Consider the following 5,362-nt stretch of genomic DNA (forward strand, 5'->3'; position numbering starts at 1 on the left):
AAATTCAAGCTTTCATCTGACTTCTCATCTGCAATACTGTTAAGACAATGAAGCAATGTTGTTGGTTTTTGAAGGAAAATGATTTCAATCAAGAATTCTAGACAGCTTAAAAATCAATTAAATGGACCAGTTGCAGTGGCTTATGCCTGTAATGCCAGTATTTTGGGAGGCCGAGGTGGGTGGATCACCTAAGGTCAGGAGTTCAAGACCAGCCTAACCAACATGGAGAAACCCCGTCTCTACTAAAAATACAAAATTAGCCGGGCATCGTGGCACATGCCTGTAATCCCAGCTACTTGGGAAGCTGAGGCAGGAGAATCATTTGAACCTGGGAGGTGGAGGTTGTGGTGAGCCAAGATTGCTCCATTGCACTCCAGTCTGGACAACAAGAGTAAAAGTTCATCTCAAAATAAATAAATAAATAATCAATTAAACGTAACAACAAAAAAACATTTTTAGATATGCAGGCATTAGTAAGTTTATCTTTCAGGCATTTTCTCTTTAAAGATACTTGAGAGTAGAGGGAATAAGTCAAGGAATGAAGATATGGGATCTAGAAGACAGTGGCTCCAGCCTAATATTGCAATGTACAGAAGTCTCAAAGTAATAGCTGTTCAACAGGGCTAGAAAGCAATCAGTTCAAAGAGGCCAGAGGGATACCAGAGGCTGGAGGTCTCCTAGAAAGAAAAGTTTCCATAGACCAAGTAGTATGTTGGAGAACTTTGGAAGAAATTACGGTCGATAAAAAAATTTTTTTAAATTAGAAACGCTAGGAAAAATAATAGATTGCAGAAAAGGACATGCACTTATATATCGATCTTAATCCACAGTTCCCAGCTCATAACTCTCATAGCTTTCGTTATAATATTTTGTTATAATGTTGAGGCACTTAAGGCCTCAGAAGCAAGCCTCAGAAAGCAGAATCTTTTTCTTTCATCTTCTCCTGCCCTTTTTTTTTTTTTTTTTTTTTTTGAGGAAGAGTCTCACTCTATCACCCAGGCTGAAAAGCAGTGGTGCGATCTCAGCTTACCGCAACCCCGCCTCCCAGGTTCAAGCGATTCTCCTGCCTCAGCCTTCTGAGTAGATGAGACTACAGGCTTGTACCATCATGCCCAGCTAATTTTTTTGTATTTTTAATAGAGACAGGGTTTCACCATGTTGGCCAGGCTGGTCTCAAACTCATGGGCTCAGGTGATCCACTCGTCTTGGCCTCCCAAAGTGTGGGGATTCCAGGCACGAGCTACCACTCCCGGCCTTCTCCTGCCCTTCTTTCACCTGCTCCTTTTTGTCCCCAAGGAAGGACCCTAATCTTCCCCTGCCTTTCAGAAGAATTCATGCCCCATACCCTGGAGGAAAAAATGCTGCACAGAAAGGTCAAGAAAAATCTAAACAGACAGGCCTTGCTGAGTTTTCCCTCTTAGCCCATTACCATGAGATCATGCTTTTGTGTCCAATCACATTTCCACATAGTTAGCAATCATGCCAATCCAATGTAATCTCCACAAAAGACCCAAGAGAAGGATTCACAGAGTTTCTGAGATGTTCTACGGGGTGGTGTGCTCAGGGTGGGCGTGGAAGCTCTGCTCCCATTGCCCCAGGCCTTTCCCTATGCATCTCTTCATCTGTATCCTTTGTAATATCCCTCATCATAAGCCAGTAAACAACATAAATGTTTCCCCTAGTTCTCTAGCCTGCTTTAGCAAATAGATAAACCCAGGAGGAGGCTGTAGGATCCCCAGTTTATAGCTGGCTGATCAGAAACACAGGTAGAACAAGCTGCGGCTTGTGACTGGCAACGGAAGTGGGGAAGAGGGGCAGTTTTGGGGATGTAGGTCTCAGCCTGTGGGATCTGACACTATCTTCAGGTAGATAGTGTCAGAATTGAATTAGAGGACACCCAGCTGGTATCCACTGCAGAAATGATTGCTTGCTTGTTGTGTGGGCAAACCCCTCCCCCACACTCACTCAGAAGTGTTGATTGTTGTGGCAGAGGAGAAACAATTTGTGGTTTTGACTTTGGTCAAAATCCATTAACGCATTCTGTTTAAGTGTGGAGTCCTTATCATGGCATTCATGATTCACTGTAATCTCAAAATCAGTTACCATTTTGGATTTACTTTCCTGATATGCCCCCTACACTCCAGTGAAATGAAACCATATCCACCATGCAGCCATTGATGCAAGCATGTCAAGAGAGGGAGACTTATAAGAGCAAGCAGTAAGGATTCTGAGAAGCTGATGTACCTTGGTCAAATTCAATTCTATCAGAAAGCTTTGAGCAGTGGCAGTATGGTAGCCAATGCAGTTTATCCAAGGTGCGATTATTATTAATTGAAAACTGTTCCCAATACTTCACTGTAATGACCTGCAATATAGTCAGCACTGGCAATTTTTTGTTTGCTTGTTTAAGAAATGGTCTCACTCTGTCACCCAGGCTGGAGTGCAGTGGTACAATCACAGCTCACCACAGCCTCAACCTACCAGGCTCAGGTGATCCTCCCACCTCAGCCTCCCAAGTAGCTGGGACTACAAGCACCTAACACCACACCTGAATAATTTTCATATTTTTTGTAGAGATTGGGTTTACCATGTAGCCCAGGCTGGTCACGAACTCCTGGGCTCAAGCGATCCTCCCACTTTGGCCTCCCGAAGTGCTAGGATTACAGGTATGAGCCACTGGGCCTGGACTCCAGCATTGGCAAATTTTGACCATCTCTACAGAGACTGAATAATAAATAAATAAATGCTAAATTTTATCAGGGAGAACTCAAAGCACACACAATTAGTGTTAGTCAATATGAAAGCTTTAGGCTAAAATTATTTCTTTGCTTGCAGAAAAAAGATCACATTTAGCCTGGCAAAACAATGACTCTGTTTCTATTATGCCAATTAGACCCTTAGTAAACTAGCTCTAATGAGGAAGTTTGGAGCACCTTTTATTAATCTTAATATTGCAATTATCATGAAAACCATTTGGAGACAACATAAAGAAGATTATTGGGGCTAGGTGCAGTAGCTCATGCCTGTAATCCCAGCATTCGAGGAGGCCTAGTCGAGAAGATCGCTTGAGCCCAGGAGTTCAAGACCAGCCTGGGCAACATGATAAGACCCCATATTTACAAAAGAATAAGTAAATAGGCCAGGTGAAGTGGCTCACGCCTGTAATTCCAGCACTTTGGGAGGCCGAGGCAGGCGGATCACGTGAGGTCAGGAGTTCGAGACCAGCCTAGCCAACGTGGCGAAACCCCGTCTCTACTAAAAATACAAAAATTAGCCAGGTGTGGTGGCATGCACCTGAAATCCCAGCTACTCAGGAGGTTGAGGTGGGAGAATCGCTTGAACCCAGGAGGTGAAGGTTACATTGAGCCAAGATTGAGCCACTGCACTCCATTCTGGGAGACTCCATCTTAAAAAAAAAAAAAAAAAAAAGTAAATAAAATTAGCTGGGCTTGGCGGTGTGCCCCTGTGGTTCCAGCTATTTGGGAGGCTAAGACAGGAGGATTGCTTGAGCCCAGGAGGTCAAGCCTGTGGTTAGCCATGTTTGTGCCATTGCACTTCAGCCTTGGCAACAGAGCAAGACCCTGTCTCAAAAAAAAAATAAAAGGTTTAAAAGATTATTCTTGTCTTCCTGTAGCATGATAATAGAGAGTCTCTCATTTTCACCCACTGGCAATTTGGGTAGTTAGAAAGGAAAAATGACTCAACTTGAAATATAGGGCTAGCTGGATGCAGTGGTGCATGTCTGTAGTTCCAGCTACTAAAGAGGCTGAGGCAGGAGGCTAGCTTGTGTGCAGAAGTTCAAGGCTGTAATGTGCCATAATTGCACCTGTGAATAGCCACTGCACTCCAGCCTGGGCAACATAGTGAGACCCTCCATCTCTAAAATAAATAAATAAGTAAATACATGTAAAAAATATATAGGACAATAATGGTAAAATCCATTGAAACAAACTGAAAAGAGCTTCATTATATTTCAAGAGTGCGTATTTTATTTATCATGAATGCAGACTACTATTTCAGGTGTCTTAGCGTGGGAGCAGTATGTATTCTCTCCACCAGTATCTTTGTTGCTTAGGTTTCTTTGTAAGCAACAGAAATCAACTGAGGCTAGCTCTGGGCCCATTAAAAATAATTTAAAATAAATTATAACTAACTAAAAATAACAATATACAAATTAAACATTGACACTTAATTTTTTTAATAAAATAACATTTGGAAAGATACTAGGCAGCATTTCAAACAAAAGAAAATAGCTAAACAATGGGGACTAGGTGGGCAGATCATCAGATCTCAGGAGTTCGAGACCAGCCTGGCAAACATGGTGAAACCCCATCTCTTCTAAAAATACAAAACTTAACCGGGCATGGTGGCAGGCACCTGTAGTCTCAGCTACTTGGGAGGCTGAGGCAGGAGAATCACTCGAACCCTAGAGGCAGAGGTTGTCACTCCACCCTGGGTGACAGAGTGAGACTCTGTCTAAAAAAAAGAGAACCAAAACAAAAAAACAACAGGGACTTGTGGAGGATAGCAATTAGGGTTGCTCTCAGATTCTCAGTGGTAAAACAAACAAAATATCTGGTTTGTGTCTCTGATCACTACCACTAAAATGACTCAGCTTCAAACACCTTCTTCATTTTTGAGACTATACTCCATATTTGGATGCCTAGGACATAAATAGCCCTGTGTTTCAACCTTGGGGGAAGGGACAAGGAGAAGGCAAGCACTGTGGCTGAGAGTCCTACATAGAAATGTTGGCCAGGATGACTTGAGGCTTCTCAAAGGAAAGAGGGAGAATTAATGCAGGGCAGACAAAAAGAGATTCCTACTACAAACTGTCAAGGGCTTTTAAAAATACATTATTACCTTGAAGCTGCCCCTCTGGTCCTACTCTTATCCTTTCCCAGGATTATAAGGATTCCCTTCTCTTTCTCGCTCTGGTCCTATGATATTTTCAGTTTCTCTGTTAATGTGATTATAATTTTAGCTATAATTATTTTTTTCACTTTTTCTTCCTTTTCTTGAGAAAGAGTCTTGCTCTGTCACTCAGGCTGGAGTGCAGTGGCGCAATCTCAGCTCACTGCAAACTCCGCCTCCTGGGTTCAAGCAATTCCCCCTGCCTCAGCCTCCCGAGTAGCTGGGATTACAGGCATGAGCCACCATGCCCGGCTTTTTCCCTTTTTTTTTAGAGCTTACTTTCTATGGTCAAACTAATCCTTTGTGGTAGAAGTTTGTCTTGCTTTGTACCATACATATTTAAACATGTGCGATTTTGTATGTTTGTCCAGAGGTATGCCATAGCTTTGACTATTATTATTAATAACTACTGAGTTCTTTCCTTCAACTCAGCATCATGTTATAAGAG

The 5,362-nt window shown here is 42.4% G+C and overlaps 1 non-coding gene across 1 annotated transcript; it reads left to right on the forward strand.

The window, feature by feature from the left end:
• Positions 1-2,270: 2,270 nt before the first annotated feature.
• Positions 2,271-2,411, forward strand: LOC112627326. The gene has a single exon (XR_003120155.1). It is a non-coding gene; the product is annotated as a U4 spliceosomal RNA (small nuclear RNA).
• Positions 2,412-5,362: the final 2,951 nt, after the last annotated feature.

Source organism: Theropithecus gelada, chromosome 6 (assembly GCF_003255815.1).
Source record: "Theropithecus gelada isolate Dixy chromosome 6, Tgel_1.0, whole genome shotgun sequence".
Taxonomy (NCBI): Eukaryota; Metazoa; Chordata; class Mammalia; order Primates; family Cercopithecidae; genus Theropithecus; species Theropithecus gelada.